The sequence below is a fragment of the Phodopus roborovskii genome, unplaced genomic scaffold (assembly GCF_943737965.1).
Source record: "Phodopus roborovskii unplaced genomic scaffold, PHOROB, whole genome shotgun sequence".
NCBI lineage: Eukaryota > Metazoa > Chordata > Mammalia > Rodentia > Cricetidae > Phodopus > Phodopus roborovskii.
Genome location: NW_026126433.1, coordinates 43,900,064 through 43,915,064, shown reverse-complemented (window position 1 = coordinate 43,915,064; position 15,001 = coordinate 43,900,064). Strand labels below are relative to the sequence as shown.

General features: G+C 40.6%; 1 non-coding gene across 1 annotated transcript; it reads right to left on the bottom strand.

The window, feature by feature from the left end:
• Positions 1–300: 300 nt before the first annotated feature.
• Positions 301–374, bottom strand: Trnar-ucu (transfer RNA arginine (anticodon UCU)). The gene has a single exon. It is a non-coding gene; the product is annotated as a tRNA-Arg (tRNA).
• Between the last annotated feature and the right edge of the window lie 14,627 nt (positions 375–15,001).

The window sequence follows — 15,001 nt, the reverse complement described above, 5'->3', positions numbered from 1 at the left end:
AGGTGGTTATAAAAGCCTATGACCAGACACCTTAGTTATTTTGTGTCTATTATATCATTTTAACGCAAAAGATTGTATCAGCTGAGAATAAAGATGTAACAGACATCCAAGCTTCCATCAGATCATAAAATTCAGATAGGGAGGAAAAAGGAAGATGGAGGGAGGCAAAGGAAAGAGAAGGTCTAGGATTCCCAAGTAAAAGGCTTTTGTTTCTCTCCTCAGAGCCTCTAGGGAGGAATAAATGTAATTGCCAACCTAACATGACAGCATTCAAAACAAAAGAGGCACATGCCAGGTGATCATCTCTGCCGGGACTCGAACCCGGAACCTCTGGATTAGAAGTCCAGCGCGCTCGTCCATTGCGCCACAGAGACCTCACCACACACACAGCATCAGCACCAGAACTGAAAAAGCACATACCTTCTGCATCACCGAGCCATCTCAGCATCCTACTCTCTGAGCGGTGGGGGGGACAGGGACAGCTGGAAAATCTGGAGTGGAGATCCACCAGCCGGCTCCATCAAAGCTTTTCTCAATATTGTGGATCTTAGGTTCCTCCGAGGATTGGAAGAAAGTGACAGCAGTCATTTTCCAAGTCCCAGGATCCCTGAAAGAGCAGGATAGAGCAGGCGCCTTTGCTTGCTATTACTCTCCATCCCTAAAGGAGGATAACAGGAAAGTCTCCCTATTCTCATGCTAATGACACAGGGTACACTCAGCTCCGAAGAGAAGGCAGAAGCCACGTCTACTTCCACCCCCATTTCCTCACTGTGGTTTCATCCCGATCCAGATATTCTTAGGCAAAGGCTGGGGAAAGCCGAGGGCTTCAGGAAAATCCCGATTCCAGAGACAAAGAATCTACTGCTATTGAAGGAAAAAAAAAAATCACAGTAGCAGCGTCAGAGAAAGTCGGGGAAGCCAGGCAGACAAACTGGTCCCTTTCTTCCCCTCTGCTTTAAGAACTGTATCTGTCAAGCCCAGAGAAGAGGTCCAGGAGTCTGATGTGATGCTCCTTCAGGACCCTCACTAGAACTGAGTATGGAGAGGGGAGATGGAGAAAGTGTATGTATGTAAGAGTACATCCTAATATACTAGCTCTCTCTCTCTCTCTCTCTCTCTCTCTCTCTCTCTCTCTCTCTCTCTCTCTCTCTCTGTGTGTGTGTGTGTGTGTGTGTGTGTCCAAATAGGTAAGAGTGAAAGATGAAACTGACAGTTTTCTGATGAAATACAGGTGGCCTTCACATAACCACACAGCCCTCCCTGGGTACATTTGTCCCTCTCCACACCTTCTCTGGCTCCAAGTCTTTCCTGTCTTTTCCCTTTAATTTAAGCAGGGAAGATTTCTCAGCTGTCTGGGCTTGCTTGAGGCATCCCAGTCTAATTAAATTGACCAGCCCTGGGTAACCATATGTAAAGACCCAGTTTGGATCCAAGAAAATGTTTCCTATTTTTAAAAGCCTCCTGGAAAAGACAATTCCATCATCACTGCAGCTTCTAATTTCTACTGTGCCCATTCTTCTGTGTGTCTAATCCAAGTTCTTTCTACATCATCATCAGGCACACTGGGGTGATTAGCCTCTGTACTCCCAATGGCAATGTACTGACTGGAGACTCAGCTCCACATTCATCATCCTACCCAACCCTAAAATGGTTACATTAAAATCAGAGCCAACTTAGAATGCATTGTGTGTGTTTCCATAACCCTGGCTCAGAGCACTGCCTGCAGGCTCCAAACAGACCTGAAGATAGCCCTAACCTGTGAGATCAGATGGTGATAAGGAAAGCAAAAGGATGGCCAGATTGGGAGCACTCAAGGGCCACTCTAACTCCAACCAGGTTTAGACTCACTGTTCTCAACCCAATTCTTACAGCCTAAGAGTGAGCTAGAGGAGGCCATTGCCAGGATATCCAGCTGGACACTAGTGTAAGCAGATGACCCTTCCTCTAACCAGAAGCAGCAGTTCCTCCAGCCATGCCTGAGACACACAGATGTTCAGAGAGATGCATGCAACTGACTGTATGTCACAAGCCTGAAACAGAGGCAGAATGGGGCTTTCTTCACATATAATCCTAGACAGTTTCAACGCTCTAGTCCACAAGCTGAAGAGAGTGTTTACTCTGTCTGAGTGGCTGCCAAGGTCAAGGAGCAGTTCATGAAGCCCATGTATCTGTTAGGGGAAGCCCAAACTTATAGGACAGTATAGGACCAGCCACTCTGAAGAAAACATGAATCGAGTCAGCTCTCATGACCATCTTGCTCTCTCTCTCTCTCTCTCTCTCTCTTTCTCACGCACGCATGCACACACACACACACACATACACACACACACACACAACTTCTGCTCATCACAGAGATTATATTCTATACTCACAGAGTCTATAATTCCCCAGTTTTACCCAGCACTTTGCTGATGACTTAGGTCTACCTCTCTCTGGGAGCCTTGTCCATTGCCTGCAAAGTATTCCCACCTGGTACTGGGGAATACAGTGGGGACGGATTGGCTGGCAAGCCCCCAAGGAGAAATGACTCTGAAAAATAGATAGGAGGCACCGAGAACATGATCCTAGACTAAGGGAAAAGACCCAGCTTCAGTAGTGGGCTGTGAGCTGCTGAGGAAAATAGTTAACTTCTCACAAGGCAGCAAGTGATTCATGCTGTCAGCAAAGTGCCGACCCTTCCACTACACCACATATTACAATTCTCAGGGGCACCTGGGTCACTTTGTTCCCTTTGAAGACTTTCCTTCGACTTCTCCGTGCTGCCCCATAGAAATCTCATCTCAGGAAAAATACGTACCTACTGCCCACAAGTCTTTGTAGCACTCCTTGTCTGTATCAACAAACATGTCCTGGATTTTATTTCTTTGACATCTCTAATTTTCCTTATCATCCATAAATCAGCCCAGCTTAGTGGTGTGAATAATGTCTCATAAGTAGGTTTCAATTTGAAAATAAGAAGAAGTCAAATAAAGATGTGACTTTACAAAGAACAAAATGATGAGGTTAAGCCACCCAAAATGATTGACTACAGTATATATTTTTTTCTCTCAAACCAGATACATATCATCTGTGTTTATATAAACCCTTAAGAAGATAAGTGTATTCCTTTTCCAATTAAAACAAAAGTGCACCGATTGAATTCTCCAAAGATTTATGACTCAAACATTACTCATGCTTCTAATTAGGTGCCTCCCTGTGACCCTACAGACCAGCTGAGGATGCTCATACATAATTTCATTCATAAAGTGTTGCTGGGATACGCAGAATAAATGCCAAAAAATTATCTTCCCTTTGATCCAGAAGTAAATCCCACATCCTACCACCTAAAGGTGGCTGTCCTAACTGGTTTGTGCTTTACAGGCCTAGGGATACTAGTGGTATAAGGCAGTAGAAGAGCTATCTAGTTAGCAGAGCCCTTAGACGCTATACTTTCATCTTAGTTGCTATAACAACCCCATGCCTTACTGCTCCGGTCTATTGTGGGCACATACTATAGAAGTGACTTCTGTCTGCCATCTTCTCATGCTCCTACCCATTGTCAGCCCCTTCTTACTATCTTACCCTAAGGAGTCAGTGTACTTCATTTTTTCTGTGATCATCTCCCTAAAAAGCTAAAAACAGGATAAATGTCTTGTGGCATTAGGCCACCAGTACAAGACCTGCCCTATATAGAACTTGGAACTCGCAGATGTTCAGTTTGTAACTCCCAGCTGCTTAAAAAAAAGGATAACACAAGCAGATATTAATACAGAACCCCCTTCATTTATTTTCCAGATATTTCACCCTTGTGGAATTGCTCTATACTCACCTGTCTTTTCCTCTCATGCATTTCTAATCCATCACAACAAAGTACATATGCTGTTTCCCTTCTTCTTCTTCTTTTCTTAGCCTGTGAACTTACCTACCTATCACTTCTGCCTTCTCCAGCTGTCTTAGTTAGGGCTTCTATTGCTGCCCAAAAACACCATGACCAAAAAGCAAGTTGGGGAGGAAAGGGTTTATTTGGCTTGTACTTCAGGATTGCTGTTCATCACTGAAGGAAGTCAGGACAGGAACTCAAACACAGCAGGATCCCGGAGGCAGAAGCTGATATAGAGGCCTTGGAGGGGAATTGCTTACTGGCTTGCTTCCAGTGGCTTGCTCAGCTTGCTTTGTTATAGAGCCCAGGACCAGCAACCCAGAGGTAGCACCACCCATCATTGGCTGGGCCCTCCCTCATTTGATCACTAAATGAGAAAATATCTTACACTGGATCTCATGGAGACATTTCCTAAACTGAAGCTCCTTCCTCTAATGCCTTTAACCTATGTCAAGTTGACACACAATCCAGCCAGTAGATCACCCTACCTATTCTTATCCTCTGTGATTAAATAGGTAGCCCAGATAAGAGTTAAACCTGAGAATCAATCTACAAAGAGACAAATGCAGAGTAAAATACTTCTTTTGTTACTGTGTCCAACTCTCAGAAGCCATTTAAGGTCTAACTCTGTCCAACTGGCTTATAGAGGAGAGACCTTTTAGACTGTCCCCAACATTGTCCCAGAACCCACCTATCTTGAAACTGTAGGGAATCTCAAAAGCCACTGAAATTTGGAATTGAATACATATAACATGGCCTGTCCTCCAAATGTGGGCTGAGGAAGTTGGAAGGAGAACTTTCTTTCCTTGGGCACCTTTCTCCTATTCTGCCAGCCTTTCCCAGAAAACCATCTGGAGACCATTCTACATTATTTCCCTAAGCATATGAAGTACAAGGAAACTGTCCATGCTTTAAAATTAGGACTGTGGCTGTCAGATCCACCAGATTTTTTCTAGAAATTTAGAAGGAAACTTTCTGCTTCATCCAAACCATCCAACAAAGTGATTAATTCCAGGGGTTCAGTCTTCAGTTCAATTCCCCTTTTATCCCCTTTGGAATCAAGGCTCTGGATGCATTTGGGCCTTATCAGCTCCTGCACTTTGCTGAGTGTTCAGGACCCTAGTCCTGTCACACTGCAGCTTCTTCTTGCTGTCCCTATCAATTTCTCCCTCTTCCTAGTAATTTCTTTCTTTGGAACATTGTGTTTCCCTATAACCATACCTCTCAGATTCACATCCTCATGCCCCTCTCCCTATCCTGCAGTTGGCATTCCCTAATTTTTTGTCACCCAACCACTGTGTTCAATCTCTGTCACATCTCCCTCTACTCGCTTGTGCTATAGAACCTATCTATTTCAAATGTACTTGACAAACTCAGTTTCTAGTCTTCTCAGACTCTACTTATTGCCCTTTCCTATCTCTGGCCTTACCCAAAAGCTCTCTGAGCTCCCCAAATCGCCAAATCCCTCCTCAACTAAACCCTGCTGCTTGGACCCAGACATAGTTATTATGGCCCCTCTGTCCTCGGAGCCTTTATCTTTCCTCTTGGTTCACTCTTTAGGCTTTACTAACCTCCTTATAGTAGCATCTGCAATTGTGGATGTCCTTCCACCCTCTTCATCCAGTGGCATCTTCTGAGCTATTCCAGAATGAGTTTACCTACTCCCCATGTCTACCTCCTGATACTTTTACCTCTACCTGGCTTTACAAAATATATGCTCCTGTTTTATTTATTTGTTTGTTTATCTTGTCTAGGACTCTGGGCCTGCTAAGCCCATGGCATTGAGTTACTACAGAGATGGCCTGGTAACCAACCTCCTTAACATTCAGTTACCATGGACTCAAGTCCTTAAAGGACCAGACACTGTGAGACATGAGCCAATGAACTAGAAGATAGGTCCTTAGCAAATCAATAATCTATGGCTACAGATCATGATATTAAAAAAATACATTGGTTTTAACTAATACTACAAGTAAGCCAAGCTTTCTATTATTCCCCTGGAAGGATCTTTAGGTGAGCAGAGAAAGGTGTTCCTTTACACTGCATTACTTCAATTACTCAAGTGTATATAAAACCATAGAAGTTCAATCTCAAAGGCTAAGTGAGCTCTCACAAGAAGGTTCTGACTGGCAAATTCCAACAGAATCTATCAGGTCTTATCCTTATATAGTAACTGGTCATTAAGGCAGGTACTTCAAACAGGCCCACCACAACTCCCAAAGTCTGTCCCTAAAAGTATCTGTTCTTGAATTGAAGATAGGGACACTGGCCAGCATTCCACTCGAGCAACCAACTCATTTCCACAGGCTCAGATTCTCATTTTAGAAGGTAAAAGCTGAATATCCAATTGCTTTCTTAACCCTGCCTGCTACTCCAAGAGATAGTAATGGCAGTAATGGTAATGGTAGTAATAACATGGATAAAATCATTCCAAATGCATTAGCATGTTTTAGCATCACAACTGTCATAGATTATGAGAAGAATGTTGTGGTTCTTCTACAAAAGAGACATTTTGATGAAAGACTTCAGATAATGAGCAACAAGTAGCTCTTCAAGAGGCAGAGTAACAAGTAGCTCTTAAAGAGGCAGAGTTAGGGCAGGCCATGCATAGTATCCCAACCTGTATCCACTCCTCGAGCCTCCACAGAAGGAGTCTGCTGAGTCACTTGGCCTGACCTCCTGATATTTTGCTCTAGAATAGTAAGAAGAAAAGTGAAGATCTTGAAAAGGCTCCAGGTTGGAATCAAAGGTCCTAGTGTTTAGAAGTCAGAAGGAGTAGCTTGGGCAAATGAGTTGGTGATCACTTTGCTGCTAACCCTCTCCCCAATCACATGGGAAGCAGATGCCTGGGAATTCAACTCTGACACAGAAACATTACAACTTGCCCCCAGTTCCAAGCATTTAGACTTCTTTAGCTTGGTGTCCTTTTATCTCACTATAGTGTCAGTGAACCTCTCTTGGATTCCCAAGATAGTTTCTATATGAAGAATGTGATGAACACGAGAGACAGACAGACAGAGAGAGAGAGAGAGAGAGAGAGAGAGAGAGAGAGAGAGAGAGAGAGAGAGAGAGAGAGAACAAACCCCTTGCACTCAGTTTCAACTGGTGAACCAGGAAAATAAAAAGGAATAGAAAAACATCCCCCTGGAATCACATAGAACACAAAATGGAAAAAGGATTTTAAGATAACTGAGTCTCTTTCAACCTTATGTATCAGCTTAAGTTTTGCCTTGTGTTCATATTACTTCTAGAAATTTTAGGAAAACCACTTGCTTTGAAGATGAAATTGAAAATGCTAAGTGGGTGAATATTTGTCCTTAATTTGCTGTATCTCTGTGGTCTATAATATTTGTCACTCCCTCCATCTACAATTACATAGATTAGTAAATCCAGGCCCAAAGAAATTAAATGACTTATCTGATACAAAAAAAAACCCCAAAAATCAAACAAAAAAAAAAATAGTAACTGTTGAGTGCAACTCAGAAACTACATATGCAGCAAGAACAGAGTTTGAAACCCAGCTCTGCAACATACTATGAGATGATCAGTTCCTTTGTGTACCTAAACAGACTTCTCTGAGACTTGGATTACAAATTCACTTCATCTTACAAGTCCACACAACTAATAATGTCTACTCCTTAAGATCATTATAAAGAGAAGAAGAGACACTGAAATTCTTAGCAGCCCAGTGTCTGGCAGCCACCATATCTGCAGCGAGCAGGTCTCTACAGTAGTGTGTGCTGCCCACTGTCCCTTCTCCTTATCACTCCTCAATTGACTCCAAGCCAGTGTCCTCACTAAAGTTACTAATGGCTTCCTAATTGTCAAATTCAATAGTCTCACTTCACCTTCCTGTAGCATTTCACACTTGTGACCACAGCTTCATTCTTAAAAATAACCCTTTGGCTCCAGAAATAAAAGCTCTTCTTGCTGGTGTCTCAATTCTCAGCCCCCTTCTTTTCACTCTCTTTCACCAGCCCCTCCTCTTTCTTCTTAACTGCTGCTGTTCCAAAGAGCAGTATTGTCAGACTGCATGTCAGAATGTTAGTAGCATTTTTATAACATTCAATAGAAAAAGAAATGATAGCACAGGATAGGACATGCCAGGATGAGTAAAAAAATAATAGCAGAAGCCATCAAATACTGTCTAATGAAATGTTTTGTTACAGGCACACACACATGTACACATGTCAGCTTTTTACCACTATAATAAAATTCGTGAGACAGTTAACTTAAATAAAGAATAAAGATTTATATTGGCTCATACTTTTAGAAGATCCAGTCCAAGATCGGGTGGATCAGTTGCTCTGACCTCTGGTTGGGTGTTGGATTTGCTGATGCTGAACACATGGTGAAACAAAGATGCTTACACAAATCAAGGGGCAAAATGCAAAAGTGGGAGAAGCTGGCATTGGAGTCTACAGTATCCTTCAAGCACACACACACCCAGGGACCTGAAGACTCTCATACTAAATGCCACCTTGTAAAGGTTCTATGTCTTCCAATCCCAGGAGAATAAACCTTAAGTTCACGTTTCTCTGGGTATGCCCAACATCCAAGTGGCATGTGCATTCAGGGCATAATACAAATGATCACTGAAAAATTTTACATTAAAGTGTTTTGTTTTTTTTTTTTTTCTCCCTGCATGACCTCAAATGACACAACAAGACACACTATTGACTAAGAACTAGAAACCTCCATATTGATATGAAGGCCAGACAACTCACATGGAAGTAATTCTGGTGAACACAAGCTGCCTGCCTTTGCATAACTGTCCACAGTGACTCATGGGCATCTCAACTGCAAAGTGTCTAAACCTGAACTCCATGAATCTGCTCTGCACAATCCATTTACTTAGTGGGAGCAGCATTCCATTCATTAGTTACCACCTATTTATTTATTTATTCATTCTGAAAATCTATGAAAGCTCTGTCTACCAAGAAATGTGCTGAATTTTGAAGACAGAAGGATAATTGTGATATCACACAGTTTTTTTATTAAAACTATTTTCATACAGTATATTTTGATTGTTTCCCCTCTCCCAACTCCTTCCAAATCCTCCCCACATTGTTACCTACTCAACTTTATGTTTTCTCTTTCCTTCTCTCCCTTCCAAATGGGGGGGGGCACAAAAACTAAAAGCAAAAAAAAAAAAAAAAAAAAAAAAAAAAAAAAACCTTTTGTAAAGACATGAAAACAGAAAACTAAGAGAATCATAAAAAAAAAATTGATTGTCCAACTCTACAGATACATCCCATATTCTATAAAACGGAAAAGGGTCAAATCATCAACTCTGAGGATTCTGTAAGTTTTCTAGAGCTCCAGACCCAAGGCAATGTTTAAAATGAGAACAGCTTTTAACCAGTGCACAAAAAGGTATGAAAGCGCATGCATGTGCATGTGTGTTGGGTAGAAGCTAACAAGGAAAGGCATTCTGAAATGACAGGACCAACAAAATGACAAACAAGAACCACCCTCACAAGAAACTACAACAAATGAGATATTGGCAAAGTCCAGGAGCAGGAAGTGACAGTGGTTGGCTGCAAGGACCAGGTCAGGAGGTTACTGCCGTGTCATGTTTCAAGAGTCTAATCCCTCACCAGATGCAGGAGCAGTGAATGGTTTTCTGTACTGGAGAGCTGTGACATCGTCTACATTTCAGATGTGACTGTTGTGCAGAGATAGTATGCAGAGGGCACAATCAGGGTGCTTCTGTAGGTAAGTTATAATGGAGAGTTAAACCTCAGTAGAAGGACTACTTTAGGCAAATTGTTATTTTCTTGCAAGTAATTATTTTTTTGCATCTTATTTCACTATCATCTAGAGAAGAGTTAACAGTGAACTGATTTTTGTCTATCTTTTCAACCTCCACTTCTTGATTTGCAGTGCTAAGCACCCAAGACTCGATAAAGAAGAAATAGTAAAAAAAAAAAAAAAAAAAAAAAAAATCAAAGGTTTTAGTTCTGTACTAGCATGCCTTGGTATGTGGTGATATTTCCTTTCTAAAATGCCCTTCTTATCTCCCTACCCTACATCTGCCTGGGAAAAAAAAATGTTCATCGTCCTTGACTCAGCTGAGTCACCTCTCTTTTTGCAAAATCTTCTGACACCCACAACAACCCAAAGCAGATTGGATCACACCCATCTTCACACCATTACTGCACTCTGTGCATATGGCTATTGGAACCCTGAGCACAGTATATTGCAATTAATTTGTACATATCTTTCTCCCACCAGATGATGAGCAACTTGAGTTCTTTCTACCCTTGATGGTCTGAGCAGTGCCTAGCACATGGTGTTGCTCAATATGTGTTTATTGGGGGGTGGGGGAGATTAGGAACAGACAAACTGTTGGAGCAGTCCTCTGCCCTTCCCAGACAATTTCTCACATATTCATTTTTTAAAAAAATAATAAAAGCATTAGATGGGAATTCTTAAAATGAGACCCAAGAATTCTATACTCATGTAAAGAAAATTATACCAAAAGTGAATCTTTATGTCTCTACCCCAAATCATATGCTAATAGCCAAATATATGTGTGCATCCTTATAAAAAGGAACAAAACAGGGATGATCTTTTTCTTTGCCCTGAAATGTACAGTAAGAAGGTGGTTATCCTCCAAAAGGCAGAAGACCAGACCCATGCCAGTACTGTGACCTCAGGTTTCCAGCTTCCAAACCCATGAGCAATAACTGTCTGATGTTTCAGCTCCCCAGTCTCTGCTGTTCTGCTACAGCAGTCTGAACCAAGACACGTCTTCCATCCCAAAATATTACATCCCACAAAAAGCTTCTCCTGACTGCAGTGTTTCTTTCCATAGTTCAGCATTTTTGAAGAGGCCCAACTACCAGGACTGAGAACTGTATCTCATTTCTCCCCCTGTTTTGCTTCTCAAACCACCACCCAACATTCTGTTTCTGGCCAAAGCACAGGGTTGTTTGAACTCATCCCCAGATTCCAGTAATCGTCATTTGATGGAACTTCTTGGAATAAGCTTTCAAATGTAAAAACTTTTAGTCTTTCAGCTTGCAAACACATAATCATTGTACAAATAGTAAGCATGGTATATAAACAATCCTCTTGTGTATTCGATCCCACTCTCACTAACAACTAGTATAATAAATAATGATTTTCAACTTTAATATGAAGCTGAATAATAGAAACACTAAACAAGTGCCTACTGTGTGCCAGGTACCATTCTTAACAGTAAAATACCAATATGTCATACAATTCTTAAGCATATGTAAAATTGCTGTCTCTATTTTCCACATAAAAAAATGAAATGCTAAGAGGGTTACATACCTTGCTTGGGGGTCACAGAACCACTAAGTAGCTATTCATGTACTTAAATTACATTAATACATATATAAAATTTTGCAAATACATGTACACTATTTTAACCTTTTTGCTCTACCTTGTACAAAAAGATAATAATAAATATATCTCTTTTCCATTTTAACTAAACAATAAATTTTGGATGTTTTCTATAATGGTTTACATAAATTTACTTCATTCTTTTTAACTGAAATGTGTTATTACAAAGTACAACATAGCCTTATTTATTTTACCAATTTGCTATTGATGGATTTGGGGTTGTTTTCCATTTCTCACTACTGGAAAATATGATGAGATGCACACCTTTGTACATGAATCATGGCACTCATGTGTAAATAAATCTATACACAATTTGTGGAAACAGCACCTCTGGTATTTCCATTTTTAATTTTGATGCATCCTGCCAAAATATCTCTCAGAAAGCTTTGCAGACTTACATTTTCCCTCATAATATATGAAGGTGCCTATTTCCCTCAACACTTACAACACTGTGTGTTATCCATCATTTTAATTTTTAGCAGTCTGATGTGTCTCTTTGTTGCTCCTTAACAGCCTATGGTCCCTTTGGTGCTTTAACTTATATTTTTCAAAATTCAAAAGCAGTTGCTCATCATTTCAGATGATAATTAGACAATTGCATTTTTCCTGACAATTTCTGTTCATAACTTTTGCCCAATTTTCTATTGGTCCATCACCTCTTTATGTTCACAGGCTGAGTATTTTATGTATTATCAACTTTAACACTTTGGTATATGTGTTCACTTTTTTCCCACTCTGCAACTTTTGCATTTTGTCGATAGTGCCTAGAATTCGAATCATGTCAGAAACACAACTCAATCCTGTCAAGTCTTTTTTTTTTTTTTTTTTTTTTTTTTTTTTGGAGATTTTGAAATATTATGTGTTAAGAAAGACTTCTTAACTTCCAAGTGTCAATGGATTTATTCAAAGTTTAAAAATTTAATGTGCCAGGTGTGGTGGCATATGCCTTTAATTCCTGCACTCGTGAGGCAGAGGCAGACGGATCTCTTAGTTCAAGTCCAGGCTGGTTTACAAAGTAAGTTCCAGGACAGTGAGGGCTACACAGAGAAACCTGTCCCCCCTTCAAAAAAAACCAAACTAATGTATTTTGTTTATAAAATTTTCCAACATATTTATCTGTTAGATCTACACCTGCCCTAACAGACAGAAAACCACTTATTCTACTGCACTCTACAGCCCAATGTTCAATTACTAAGAGTGAATATATAAGGAAGACAACACTCTTTAAGCACTAAATAAACACTAAATTCACACATTGATTTAAAATTATGCTGTGTCTTCTGTGTTTTAATGATTATAATTTTAAATAGCTTGGGATAGTTCAAAAACCTACTATCTCTTTAATTTTTTGTGTCCACCATGATTGTTCTTGACTTGCTTTGTCAAAGGAAAGTTTGAATCTCCCTGCCAAGTTCCAGAAAATGTTTTAATGAGATTTAGCACAGTATCCCATTGAATTTACAAATTAAGATCTAACACATCTTTACCAGCCTGAATAGGATTAATAGTTAAATACTAATTCAGTCATGTGACATCTTACTGCAAAATCATTCCAGTTGATGTTGGACTGAAGTTGAAACCCTTTGTGGGCTAGCTTATAGTTAAGTGGCAGAGCACTTGCTTAAAATTCTTGAGGCTTTGGGTTCATTCCCTAGCATGTCATGAAAATAAAGGGCTCTTCAATGTCTGGTTCTCAAATCTCCTTTTCCTAGCTTTGGTTTAAAGCCGACTCTCCCAATTAATTTTCCCATATTCCTATTTGCAACATTTTCCGAACAAACTAATATACATATTCTATTCTAAATAACTCGTCAGTCTCTGGGATAAATATAGAACACAATTGGGAAAACAGATACATCCATTTTCCATATACCTCAGTCTGAAGCACCAACATTTTGAGTCTACAGTCTTTACAAGATCTACTATTAACCCTTGCCAAGGCAGGGATGAGTAAGCTTTCTTTTCTAATTTGAGATGGGGGTGCAGGTCAATGTATGATTAAATAATTTATGTTAATATGTTGTTTTGTTTTTTTCCTCAGGATTCTTGGGAGAGAAGCCCTTAGATGAGATTTGAAACATGAAGAGACCATGCTGAGTCCAAACTCAGCATGTATCTATGCTGTGTACATCTCTGACAGGTGAGAGGCATGGTAGAAAGGGACAAAGAATGCTAAAGTATCTGAGTTCTTAATAATATCACCAGAGGAGAAGATACACTGAAAGGGGCTTCACATTACCTAAATGTTTAAGACCCAGAGGACCTGCAAGGGTTCCAAGATGCTGGGAATGAATTCACTGCATTACAGGGGAGCTGCCACACTGAGGGGGCAGAGGATCAGAAATAACGAGGGGTCAAGGTGGCCACATGAGGGTAGCAGAGAGCAGGCTATGTTTGGAGGAGAGCATGCAAGCGCGAGCGACCTGTGTAAAAGTGAAGACATTTCAATTAATAATCTATATCCATGCAGTGCTTTATATTGAGACAATGAGTACAAGACAAGAATCTGTCTACAAGACAAACACACACACACACACACACACACACCACAAAACAAACAAACAAACAAAAACCCCAAAAAACAGCCCTCAGGCAGCTGCTCCAAAGTGAAGGAGTCAGAGAGGGAAATAATGAGTATATACTCAGTTCCATGCTAGGAGTGTTACATGAATGTTCCCACTTAGTAATCTTCACAGTGAAGCTGTAAGATTGGCAGTAATAGAGCCTAATGTTTAGCAGATGAAAAAGACCAATGACAAGCACAACAGCAAAATGTGTCTTTTAGTCTTGGCTGTGTCTAACCTCAACCCCATGTTTATCCCTGTACCATCTTCTCATCAGCACCAAGTTTCTCCTCAAGGTTGAATCAGCACCCTGTGAGCTATCTTGGGGTAGAACATGCATTCACTTCTGGGTCTGCACAATACACAGAAATCCACCCATGGCTTCACATGAATTTATCAAGAACATTCTGAACACATCCCCCTCTGTTTATTTACCCATGGGAGCCATAAGGAAACCCTGAAATGAGGAAGTCTGGTGGGAAACCTCAATTGATCCTAGCTAGCAAAGGAATACTAGTCTAGTGGCAGCAAGTTCTAGCTTAAAAGTATCTCAGGACCATGCATTGGGGGGAGGGAGTTTGTTTAAAAATAAGTGAAAGCAAAAGAGAATGTGTTGGAAGGGCTGGAACATCTCAGTTTCAACTCATTGCCTTCAGTTGTGGCCTTACTCACCTACTGTGGCCTATCATGAACCCAACTCCCAAAGAGAAAGGGATTGACAAGAGGTACTGAAATGATGAACTGGCAGAAGATTGTGGATTGGAGCACTTCTTCTTATCTACAAGTGGCTGTGGGGCGATTTAATAACAGTTTAAACCCTCTAGAGGGACATTACATAGTGGTCAGAAAAAAGAATGAGATGTCCTCTCTCAGGAATCAGAGGGAAGAGCCTCAAGCAGGAGGCAGAGGTTTGCTTTGGAACTAAGGCAAAGGTTCTCGAGGATAAAATCAAATGCTTCTTCAAATGTGATCAGGGAGTACAATCTATTCAACCAGGGTCTACCAGCAAGCCCTGGCTATAAGTGTTACACAGAGCATCTTCTAGTTTTTGGCAATATAACTCTAATAAAAATTGACAAGGTTCCTTTCCCTTTGGAGCTTACACTTATTCTGTGAAAGAAGCTGGATGATAAATAAACAGAAGACAAAATCATCAAAATAAAAGTGACTGCAACAAAATACGGTATCTCCAACGAGTCAGTAT